Source organism: Euprymna scolopes, chromosome 9 (genome assembly GCF_053919585.1).
Source record: "Euprymna scolopes isolate OS-2025 chromosome 9, ASM5391958v1, whole genome shotgun sequence".
Classification (NCBI taxonomy): domain Eukaryota; kingdom Metazoa; phylum Mollusca; class Cephalopoda; order Sepiida; family Sepiolidae; genus Euprymna; species Euprymna scolopes.
Window position 1 is genome coordinate 140,039,351 of NC_136490.1, and position 13,559 is coordinate 140,052,909.

The following is a 13,559-nucleotide window of genomic DNA, read 5'->3' on the forward strand; positions in this document are numbered from 1 at the left end:
ATTAGTCTTGGTTTAACTGTAATGAAGTTTAAATGTGATAAAATAAAGACGAAATGTCATGTTAATTAATTCAATGGTCTCAAATCAAAACAATTAAATTACACGAGCGTGGAACATTGTAAAATAAAATAAAAAAATGATTTAAAATTATTTGTAATTAATGTACATGAAGAAAGAAAAGACATGCCTGGATGTCAGACCATTTTCGATGGTGTGAGCTTTGGCGTCCAAAATTCACCTTTCAATTACGTACTGTATTGCTACCAGAACATCAAAAATTCAATAACATTTGATAAATAAAAATTTAATTTAAAAAAATATAGCTTGAAATCATAAATCTACACACACACACACACACACACACACACTATGGAAACAATATTAAGACGTGAGAGATGAAAAAGAGACAAGCCAAATTATATGTTCATCATATTTTCAAGACTTCCTCAGGATGATTACTTTGAAGACAAAAATTAATCATCCCGAGGAAGTCTTGAAATAATGACGAAATGTTGAACATATAATTTGGTTTTTCCTTTTTATCTTATATATATGAGGTAAACATTGTTACAAAGCACAAAAAAATTATACCTTTTTTATTTGTTCGATTTTACTTATGATCTTCTTTGTGACAAAATCAATATATATATATATATATATATATATATATATATATACATATATATATATATATATATATAATCATAAGTGTTGGTACAATGTGGGAAAATCTTTATGGTTTGAGAAATTGGAGCTTGAGAAAATATCTTCGCAATTATTTTTCATTTAACAGTTCATAAAAATTGGAGTTTTTCTATTGAGTGTCGGCTTCCTAGGTAACGGGTTTTCTTTTTCGTTTCTTTTCTTTCCCCCCCCCCTTTTTATTTTTTATTTTTTTCCTCTTTTTTTTTTTTTTTTTTTTTTTTTTTTAAGATTCTTTTTTATTACCTGTCAGCAATAATATCCGTGGGTTCAATGCGGGTTCCTGCGTTGGCTAAGAGCGAGTTCATTGACTTGAAAACTCTTAGCTTTTCTGGCTGGTCTTGTTCTCATGTGTGCCCTGAGTTACGAAGCCTGCACGCACCTGTTAGCAGGCTCTCTTTATTTGTTGTATCTATTAGGGCTATCCGACGTTGCCCGGCACTGGAGATAAAATATGACAGTTTAAAAAAAAAAAATTATCTACTTTCTTTCTCTCTCACACACACATTTTCTTCCTCTCTCACATGAAAAAAAAATGACAATTGGTTCAATGTGTTAGAAAGATAAAGAAAACTTAATGACCTAGTTTTTATGTGATTTTGAAACAACCAGTTGGAATTAAAAAATAACTTCTATCTCGTCGGTTAAGCTCCAGCCTCTGTCCCATCGCCGCAATGTTGCACCCCAGTTTTACAAGTATTTAATGGAATGTGCTCTGACCTCATAGCACTTATGTCCCTTCGATATACATACTCTTGACTATTCCGACAAGGAACAAAACCCCACCCCTTCACTGTTGAGGTGCATAGATGCCGGAAAGCTTTTTACTCTGATAGTTTCTTCCCTGGGACTGCTGAACTTTGGAACCCCCATTTCTTGTTTACTGCTTTCCTGACTGTGCTAACCTGCAGAAATTTAAATGTAATAGGAACAAACCCCTCGCTGCTCAACTCTCCACAACCCTTATTAGACACGATTCCAGATAGTAGCTCATTACGTTCTACGAAGGTAATTCCAGAAGTAACGCCTCCTATTTTTTTTTTTTTTTAATTAAAAATTTGAAGAGCTACGAAGACTGGCCTGGTACCATTAAAACGATTGACCTTTTGTGCTCCAGAATTTTTCTACATAGTCACCACCATCCGCAATGCACTTTTGCGATGAATACATGACACCTCTGTTTCTGATTCACGTCTATCACAGGGGGATGCTTTCTTAGTCTCACACGTCAATATCTGCGGCAGAGTTGAAACTTTCAGGTGCATAAGTTCAGTCATTACAATAATGCAATTTGCAATCCCCTTTGAACTCTTCGCTTGGGATTAAAAAAAAAAAACAACAAAAAAAAACAAAAACGGGACGCATTATTTTTGGAACGCTGTTCATATATAGATAGATATCTTAATTTTTTTTTTTTTTTTTTTTTTGATTAATTTCGAATAGAAAACATCCATCCTCAATGTTAAAAAAAAAAATAATTTACTTTCATTAATTTTTTATCGTAATTAGAAATGTCCCTGCTCGTTGGCGGCAGCGATCAGATATTATTAAAACATGTAAAATTAGGAACATCTCAATATATGAACTTTCATTTTTGTTTCGCTACTTTGCTGTGTGGCCTTTTCTTTTTAATTTCATTCAAGAAAATATTTAAATTTTTAAACATTTTTTTTTTTTTTTTTTTTTTTTTTTTTACATAGGCGTCACCACTTATCAAGGATAAGGGTTAACGAGTGTAGAGTAGTCAAAAGGACAAGGACAATATAGTAATCGATAGTAATGGAAGTTCGGTAAATTTGTTAACTTAAGTGGAACGGCTCATCAGAAACTTGTTCACGTTGGACTTGAAGACAACCATATTATAGACAGCTGGAAAGCAGGAAAACGGAAGACAATTCAACAGGCGTGCAGTTCTAAGAAAGAAGCTTTGATCATGGAATCTATGTTTAGGTTTAGGCACAGATAAAGAGTGGGGGGAATTATTGATAATGTTTTCAGCTAGTCTAGTGTTTCTTGTGAAAGTTTGGCGAGGGGGGGACCATAGATTGAAGCTCAGTCGAACACTTTCCATGAAAATAATGATAAAGCAGAGACAAACTCGCAACATCTCTTCTGTGAGATAGAGGTTGCAGCGAAGCAAAAAGGACATCTCCCAATAGGCCACGAAGTCTATTTTGAACCCTATCAAGGCAGGACAAGTCTTTTCTAGCAGCTCTTGCCCATATGTGGCAACAGTATTCCATCCTTGGACGTATCTGGCTCTTATATAGATAGAGAATTTCATCAGCAGTGAGATATCTACTGGATCGATAAAAGGATCCGCCCATTTTTCCAGCGGCCTTGCCAACAGATTTGATGTACATATTCCATTTAAGATCAGGAGTAAAGGTCAAGCCCAGAAGCCTGTCAAAACTTGAGGCCTCCTCAAGACGAGAGCCATTCATTTCAATTGATGCCAGATGGGGATCAGAACGTTGATGATGTAAAGATAGAAGCTTGATTTCAGATGCATTAAAAGTAACCAGCCACTCCTTTCCCCATTGTACAACGTGATCAAGATCAGAGGAGAGAGAATCGGAGAGAACTTGGTCGTTTACTGTCTTAGATGTGCTACCATAGATGGTAGTGTCGTCAGCATAAATGTCTACGAATGATGTAAGGATGTGATTTGGAAGATCATTAATGTAGATCAGGAAAAGTTGGGCCCAGGATGGACCCCTGAGGGACTCCAGCATTTATACTGTGAGTTTCTGATTTTTGCCCATCAACTACTACTCTTATGAACCTATTAGAGAGAAATGATTTAATAATTGAGAAGACATTTCCAGCTATACCATAGCTGGAGATCTTGTGAAGTAAACCTTTATGCCATACTCTATCAAAGGCCTTTGATATATCAAGAGCAATTGCCCTAGAAAGGTTGCCTCTGTCGATAGATTCGCTAATCCTATGAGATATAACTGTAAGCACATCTGCTGTAGATCTAGCAGAACGGAAACCATATTGTGTGTCACTAAGAAGGTTATTTTTGCTGAGATGGTTGATTACTTCTGTATTTAACACAGATTCAAGCAACTTACTCATGACGCACAGGAGACTTATTGGTCTGTACTGAGAGGGGGATGAACGATCACCTGAATTCTTAAATACAGGGCATACTGATGAGATTTTCCAGGGTGATGGGAAGCAATTCTCCTTAAGACAATGTTTAAACAGTTTTGTAAGTATGGGTGCTAGTTCTGGTTGAAGTTTTTTGAGTACTATAATTGGAATACCGTCAGGGCCGGTTGCTTTACTGGAATCAAGGTTTTTGATTAGCTTCGCAACATCACATACAGATATTTGTATATCACATAGTGTGTTTTCTGATACAGGAAGAAATATTGGGGGTTGGCGGCCTTGGTCGCAAAGGGTAAAATTGGCTGCAAAGTTCTTGGCAAAGAGTTTGGCTTTGTCTGATGCTGACGAGATTAACTCGGGTCCATTGATGATAGTTGGGATAGAGCACACGCTTCTGTTCAGGATTCTGTTTGCAATTTGCCAAAACTGGTGGGAACCAAGCCGCTGCTCAGCTACTTTGGACTTGACGGACTGAGCATACAACTCTCTTGCGTTCTTTATTACTTTCTTACAGTGGTTGCTGGCAGTCCTGAAAGCAGCTTTAGTTTCCATACATCTATTACGTTGGAAGCAGTGGAAAAAGTAATTTCTGTGTGCAATAGCAGCAGCACATTCTGGAGAAAACCATGGCGGACTGTAGGTTTTTGCTGGAACTTTTTTGAGGGTATGAAATTGTCTATACCTACAATTAACCATTCTGTCAGGTCTGATACTATAGACGACACATCCTTTTTAAACATGGAACGCAGAGGAAGATCCGATATAAATGTATGGAAACTATCCCAGTCAGCCATAGTGTATCGATATACTGTACGATGGAGAGGTACGTCTGAGGACTTATTACATTTCATTTTTATCTTAATTGATACAACTGAGTGGTCGGAAGATCCAAGAGGAGACGGAACGGAAACTGAGGGCAAGTTGTGAGAAAAAGGTCTAGGAGACTTGCATACTGGCCATCATTGTCGGGCACACGGGTGGGTTCGTGAACAATCTGAGTGAGGTCATAAGCAGTGGAGAAATCATGAAAGAATCTCCCCTCATCATCGGTCTTGTTTGAGTGGGTCAACCATTCCACATTGTGAACATTGAAGTCTCCACATACATGAATGTTAGCTGAAGGATATGCTGATAGAACTTGGTCAATTTTCTCAGATATGCTTCTCCAGATAGTAACGCCGCTGTTATGGGGGCAATAGAGAGTAAATATAAATGCCGTAGTGTGAGCTAGTGCTACTCGGAAGCACATATAGAGTAAGTTAGGATCTTCTCTGGAGATGTACCTACCACATGGAAAGCCATCTTTTATATAGGCACTTATTCCATGCCCATGGCGATCTTGGGGGTCAGATTTGGAAGTTAGGTTAGAGTATCCTTTAATTACGAACTCATTTAGGGAAATAGTCTGTCCAATTCCAGTTTCACTTAAAAATAAAAGGTCTGGTTTAGTCTCCTGTAATTGGGTTTCAACCTCTGGAAGGTTAGAACGTAGACCCCTGATGTTGGAGAAGGAGACATGGTAGTGGGGGTCTACGTTGGAAGTTTCAGATCCGGGTTTAATTGTGTATTTTTTTATTGAAACTTGTCATGATGGAATTTTGGAATTTGTGGACTAGGTCGTCAGACTTGCTTAGAGCAGGACAGAGAGGGGAAACGAGAGAAAAGTAACGAAGAATTTTTTTTTTTTTTTGTAGCACATAAGGTAAAGCCGTAACAATTACCCACTAGTATGGCATAGAGAGGCCCCACCAGAGACTACTGCATGGTCCAGAATCCATTCACCAAATGGCAATACAGCAGCCCCAGTACTTTGCGCCTGCTGATAGGGCAGCCTCCTTAGTGGTTAATCCAAGGTTCGGGTCCCTGACTATCAGGTGGATAACGTCAGCCCAGATAAAACGTTTACCTCCAGCACCCTTACTAGTGACATGGCTACAAGGATAGACATAAAACAGAAAATTTCCGCCATCTCTGTCGACTGTTCACGCAAAATACTGCCAACCTAGAACACAGCTTTTTCTTCTCCCTTTGTCAGAAAAATCACTCATTAAAAAAAATGAGGACTGAGTGACAAATAAAGAGAAGCGAGAGTAACGGGAGCTGCCGACAACGCTTCCACAAAACGTTCTCTACTCTCCTTTAAAAAAAAAAATCTATTAAGTATTGTACTTAATAAAAGTCCAACTGGCATGTTTTTTAAAGGGAACGTATGGTGATAGATTCACCTCTCACGAATTAACAATGAATACAATTTCCTAATCTGTTCATGCAGTCAACATGGTAGATATAATAAACATTTATGACGAGAAAACGCTATCATTAAATAAAACAATCAGGAGATAAAATATAAATTAAGTAGTGAAATAGAATGTAGTTATCAATATTAGAAATTAAACATAAAAATTAAAATACACTTATCTCGAACACGCATTCGTCTCCATATAATTCAACAAAGAAATATATCATTAAAACAATTTTTTTTTTGCAATAAAATCGAAATATTGAAATTTGAATCCCATTAATATTATCGATTTTTTTCTTCTTTTAATGAAGAAATAAACATGGTACAAAATATTTATTTCTAAAACATCTGTTGCATGCCAATATGCCAATCCCCTCTGCTCGAATTTCTGTGCATTACATGAATTGCATAAAATTGTTTAAAATTTAACCTATTTTTTTAAATTAATTTAAAAAGTTACATTTGGATGTGAATTGCTACAAACAGACGATAACTTGTCCAACAGTTATGATGGATGAATTTCTATCGCAAATTGTAGCTGATCAAATCAATCGCATGATGATCATTAGAAATCCATGAAATCTGAGAAAGATGTCATTTGGCAAACTGACTCTGATTAAAACATGTCATTTATTTTTTAATAATATGCGGGCGGAAGAAGAATTGTATTTCTAGTTCAATAACACAGGAGGAAAATCACGAATTGCTGTTTTTATGTCTGTCATGATTTTAAATGTTTCCATTGTAATGAGTTTAGAATTATCTTATATAAAATAATTGATGGAAATATTTTTTGGGGTTGTCTCTTTTCCATTGTCCTTTGCTGTGGTATTATTCCCTATTTCTCACTCTGTCTCTCTATCTATATTTGTCTCTTGCATATTTTTCTCTTCTATCCATCTTTTTCTCGTATCAATCTGTTTCTTTTTTTCTTTATCTTTTTCATCTTTTTTTTTCATCTTTCTGTTTTCATCTTGCTATTTTCCTCTCTTTTTTCTCTTTGTCATAGCCATCTCTCTCTCTCTCTCTCTCTCTCTCTCTGTTACATCCATCTCTCTCTCTCTCTGTTACATCCATCTCTCTCTCTCTCTCTGTTACATCCATCTCTCTCTCTCTCTCTCTCTGTTACATCCATCTCTCTCTCTCTCTCTCTCTCTGTTACATCCATCTCTCTCTCTCTCTGTGTTACATCCATCTCTCTCTCTCTCTCTGTGTTACATCCATCTCTCTCTCTCTCTCTGTGTTACATCCATCTCTCTCTCTCTCTCTCTGTGTTACATCCATCTCTCTCTCTCTCTGTGTTACATCCATCTCTCTCTCTCTCTGTGTGTTACATCCATCTCTCTCTCTCTCTGTTACATCCATCTCTCTCTCTCTGTGTTACATCCATCTCTCTCTGTGTTACATCCATCTCTCTCTGTGTTACATCCATCTCTCTCTCTCTGTGTTACATCCATCTCTCTCTCTCTGTTACATCCATCTCTCTCTCTCTCTGTGTTACATCTATCTTTCTCTCTCTCTGTGTTACATCCATCTCTCTCTCTCTCTCTGTGTTACATCCATCTCTCTCTCTCTCTATGTTACATCCATCTCTCTCTCTCTCTCTCTCTCTGTGTTACATCCATCTCTCTCTCTGTGTTACATCCATCTCTCTCTCTCTCTGTGTTACATCCATATCTCTCTCTCTCTGTTACATCCATCTCTCTCTCTCTCTGTTACATCCATCTCTCTCTGTGTTACATCCATCTCTCTCTGTGTTACATCCATCTCTCTCTGTGTTACATCCATCTCTCTCTCTCTGTGTTACATCCATCTCTCTCTCTGTTACATCCATCTCTCTCTCTCTCTGTGTTACATCTATCTTTCTCTCTCTCTGTGTTACATCCATCTCTCTCTCTCTCTCTGTGTTACATCCATCTCTCTCTCTCTCTATGTTACATCCATCTCTCTCTCTCTCTCTCTCTGTGTTACATCCATCTCTCTCTCTGTGTTACATCCATCTCTCTCTCTCTCTCTCTGTGTTACATCCATCTCTCTCTCTCTCTCTCTGTTACATCCATCTCTCTCTCTCTGTGTTACATCCATCTCTCTCTCTCTGTGTTACATCCATCTCTCTCTCTCTCTGTGTTACATCCATCTCTCTCTCTCTGTGTTACATCCATCTCTCTCTCTGTGTTACATCCATCTCTCTCTCTGTGTTACATCCATCTCTCTCTCTGTGTTACATCCATCTCTCTCTCTCTCTCTCTGTGTTACATCCATCTCTCTCTCTCTGTGTTACATCCATCTCTCTCTCTCTGTGTTACATCCATCTCTCTCTCTCTCTGTGTTACATCCATCTCTCTCTCTCTGTGTTACATCCATCTCTCTCTCTGTGTTACATCCATCTCTCTCTCTGTGTTACATCCATCTCTCTCTCTGTGTTACATCCATCTCTCTCTCTGTGTTACATCCATCTCTCTCTCTCTCTGTGTTACATCCATCTCTCTCTCTCTCTGTGTTACATCCATCTCTCTCTCTCTGTGTTACATCCATCTCTCTCTCTCTGTGTTACATCCATCTCTCTCTCTCTGTGTTACATCCATCTCTCTCTCTCTGTGTTACATCCATCTCTCTCTCTCTGTGTTACATCCATCTCTCTGTCTCTCTGTTACATCCATCTCTCTGTCTCTCTGTTACATCCATCTCTCTCTCTCTGTGTTACATCCATCTCTCTCTCTCTCTGTGTTACATCCATCTCTCTCTCTCTCTCTCTCTGTGTTACATCCATCTCTCTCTCTCTGTGTTACATCCATCTCTCTGTCTCTCTGTTACATCCATCTCTCTCTCTCTGTGTTACATCCATCTCTCTCTCTCTGTGTTACATCCATCTCTCTCTCTCTCTCTGTGTTACATCCATCTCTCTCTCTGTGTTACATCCATCTCTCTCTCTCTCTGTGTTACATCCATCTCTCTCTCTCTGTGTTACATCCATCTCTCTCTCTCTGTTACATCCATCTCTCTCTCTCTGTGTTACATCCATCTCTCTCTCTCTCTCTGTGTTACATCCATCTCTCTCTCTCTCTCTGTTACATCCATCTCTCTCTCTCTCTCTCTCTGTTACATCCATCTCTCTCTCTGTGTTACATCCATCTCTCTCTCTCTCTCTGTGTTACATCCATCTCTCTCTCTCTCTCTCTCTCTCTGTTACATCCATCTCTCTGTGTTACATCCATCCATCTCTCTCTGTGTTACATCCATCCATCTCTCTCTGTGTTACATCCATCCATCTCTCTCTGTGTTACATCCATCCATCTCTCTCTGTGTTACATCCATCCATCTCTCTCTCTGTTACATCCATCCATCTCTCTCTCTCTCTCTGTCGCATCCATCTCTCTCTCGTGCATCCATCTCTTTCTCTCTTGCATCTCTCATATTCATCTGTTTCTCTCTGTTGCTTCCATCTCTATTTCTCTCACATCCGTCTCTTTCATCTAATTCTATGTCATACAACTGATTGTTTCCTTCTCTACTGCATCCGTCCGTTTGTCAACCGTTGTCTTTTTCTCTTGTCTCCCTAATTTCCTGTAGTATCACCCTATTCTTCCTCTCTCTATATCATTCGCTCCCATTCTTGCCGCGTAAGAACTCTCGTGTCGCCTCATCTGCCATTCTTCCGCCTATATATTACATTCAAGAACGTTTTAAAGACAAAACATCAACAAAATGAATGACGTCATTTAATTATGCCAGAACGATTAGCATACGAAACAAAGTCTCATCACCAAAATGTTCCACCTTTTTCTTCTTTTTCAATCTGGATGCGATTCTTTCTTATACATCTCGCACACGCTTTGCACCTGTGCATGTGCGATAGGCCAAATTATTTCCAGGTTGATTGACATCAGTGCACGTGTGTATTTTTAAACCCGTGAAAATTTCTTTGCGAATGATCTTGCAGGCGGGGAGGAGGGGATTAGTCTATTGCAACAGCTGCTGGCATATACTTTTAGATTCCGCCTTCCCTCCCTCTCTCTTTCTCTCTAATATATATATATATATATATATATATATATATATATATATATATAATCTTTCACTTTCTATTCGTGTGGTTGACCGCCCTTCAAAAAAAAAAAAAAAAATTTAATGTATTGTCTGTCTGTCTGTCTGTCTGTCTCTCTCTCTCTCTCTCTCTCTCTCTCTCTCTCTCTCATATACACATACAATTTCATCACATACACGCATATAATTTCCTCTTATTATATATATCTACTCTCACCAATATTCACATTTAACCTCTTTCTGTCATCTATCTATCTATCTATCTATATAAAAGGAACTTTGTGTGTGAGTTCGTTCTCTATGAACTCTGAAACGGATGGGTCGATTTTTTTTTTTTTTTTTTTTTTTTTTTTTTTTTAATTTCATACGAAGTCACTTGATGTGTCTGGGAGTGTTTTTATGTAGGCTTTGTATCGGAATGCGTCTAATAAATATCGAAGATTAATAATCGAAAAAAGTCCGATTAAAGAATGAAGCCCGATTTTTATTAAAGTTAATACTTTTTTACAACTTAACATCACGAGTGCATTTAAGTTTTATCACTGCACAAGCAGAAAGGCTCAGCCTATAAAATCAACGAAAGTTTTTTTTATAAGACAAGGATGCGTTCGAAACAAATGTTTATTTTTAGAACACAATTGAACTATAGTACCGGACTTTTTACGTTTAACTTTAATTCAAGGGATTATGTAAAAATAATTTCATAGAATCAATAGTTGGTTCTTTGGTATGACAGAGGCGCGTTCGAAATAAATGTCTCTGTTTAGAGCACAGTTGAACCATGATACTTGACTTTTGCATTTTAAACTTAAGTGAAGTCATTATTTAAGATAATTTTATAAGATCAATAATATATTCTCTAACGCGCAATGTAGACTACAATGTATTGTGAACTGTCACTGCAGGAAGGCATGCGAAACTTTCTCCCGGTAGACTGCGAGGGGGTGGGGGCCTAACTAGAGCAGGCAATCAATTTATTTTTTTAAAAAATGGGCAATTTCATCGATTTTGGTGACAATAAAAGTATGGGAGGGTGGAACATTTGTTGATCTACTTGCAATCCCGGACAACGTCGGGTTTTTCTGCTAGTGTGTATATATATATATATATATATATATATATATTAGCAGGCCGCCCGACATTGTCCGGTCGTAAAATACGCTTAAATATATTTTGATTAATGATTTGATTTAAAGTTAAAAAACAAAAGAAAACAACAACAAAAAAAGATACTCGCATGAACATGTCTCAGTTTTTTCCGTTTTTTTTTTTGTTTGTTTTTTTTTAATATTTTACTTCATTTTTTTAAAGGAATTTAACGTTACGTTTAATGCCGGATATATATATATATATATATATATATATATATATATATATATATATATATATATATATATAATCTCTTTCAGTCTGTTTCCACTCCCTTCCTATATTGCTTTTCTTTGCCCTATTTTTTTTTGTTGTTGTTGTTACCTGCTTTTGAATATCATATCCTTCCCCCTCTTTTAACAAGGTATTGTTTTCATAGAAACACGAGATTACAAAAATAGATGCCCTTCTCTGTCTATTGATCTTTTTTCTTTTTTTCTTTTTTTTTTTTTTTTAGTTTATTTTTTACTTGTTGTATTCTGTGTTTGACTTGTGGTAACGACTATTCATTCAACTTCTATTAGTATGATTGATTTTTTTTATGCAGAAAGGTACATATGGAGAATAGAGGGGGGGGCTTGTTGATAGTGGTTGTAGCTATACGAGTGTTTGCTGTGAATGATTTGCAGGGGGGGTAGGATGGACCATAGATTGCTGCGCAGTCGAGCACTTCCCATGAAATTTACGATGGAGCAGAGATAGAATCGCAAGGTCTCTTTTGTAATGAGAAAACGATGTCCTTTCGCACGACAACTAAAATGTTATTTCTTTATCTCTTGTTTCAAGAAAAGACGAGTAATCACTCGTTTCCTGACACGTGTAGTTTTACCCGAAAAGTAACTAAAAAATTGTAATATTTTCCAGATTATGACATGCTGGATGCATTGTAGTTAAAATCAATTTACTATTACATATGAAATAGGACGAAAAACAACTTTTTAAATTAGTAAATTAGTTGACACACTGGCATATTTCTAAGCTGAATGCTAGTCGATATAAAACTCGGAATGAAGAATACGTAAGATGAAAAGAAGTAGTCTTTTAATAATTTATATATAAAAAAAAATAATATATAAAACAAAAGACTTATTGGGTTTGCTTTACAATACAGATTCAAAAAAGTGGTCAAAAAATTAATGTCAAATAAATGTTACTAAACGCAAGATAAGTTATTCTTCTACCTAGTTGGGTAGGTTTTTAGTGTGTATTTTTTTTTTTTTTTACTTAATATAAAATGTTTATTCGGCTCGAAAAACAAGTAATGTCAACCCATACACGAGCGCAAGGAAAAATGTCCGCGTAACAAATACATCTCAGTGGATTGTAAAACAAACCCGAATTATGTGGTGAAATAAATATTTTTTATAAATATTTTAATTGTTTTAAATTTTTTTTTTATATAACTTACTAAAAGACGTTTTCGTTTGACCTTTTCTCCATTTCGAATTTTATATAGACTACCGGCAATATTGTATGAATGCTAGTATGCTGGGTAATTTACAAATTTGAAAAGTATATATTTTTAAATTTTATACTAAATTGATTTTAACGCTAACATGTTTGGGAATTCGCAAATTCCAAAAGTGCCTAACTACAAAGCCGAATCTGAAGTTGTCTTAGTCAACTTAATAAATGAAAACGACATACAATTAACGATGTAACACGTGTTATATAGCGCTGGTGGGTGTATATAAACGTGTGATATAATGTGTGAACGTCTAGTGTTTAAAATGTTCATCTAGTTTATGTATGTGTATGGGCGGTGTTTCACACAACTCCGTTCACATCGTAACAAATAAACGCGTGCGGGACAATCTTTTACAACAACCAACCTTTGTCTGGTTAGTCCAGACAAAGGAAAAACATACCTTTTTCACGTGGACAAGTAGGTCTTTCACTCTTATCTGTTTCTTGAAGTCCTGAAACAAATGTCTCCTTTCAAATAGAACGCCAAATACCAAGTTCATTTTATATAAACTATATTCTCGACTTATCGGAGCTGCGAGGCGTTGTAAGTTCTACATCATGCTATGGTCGCGTTTCTCCCAGTTTCCAAATGCGGAAACGATATCTTTCATACAAACTTATCCAACTCTCCTACTCTGACTAACCCACTCTAAAACTCTCGTGCATTTCTCACCTATCTCATTACGTCATTAACTCACGCAACCAAAGAAAAAAAAACAGCAGATCTTTGTCACGTATTTTGTTTATTTAGCTAACATTCCTGTTTTTTTTTTGTTTTTTTTTTACATTCCACATTAGCATTTCCGATACATTTGTACTGTCTTGATACATATTT

At 36.6% G+C, this 13,559-nt stretch overlaps 1 protein-coding gene across 3 annotated transcripts in view; it reads left to right on the forward strand.

Moving 5' to 3' along the window:
• The window catches only part of LOC145284877 (kazrin-like), a 519,312-nt gene that overhangs the window by 146,854 nt on the left and 358,899 nt on the right, over window positions 1-13,559 (forward strand). The window lies entirely within an intron of this gene.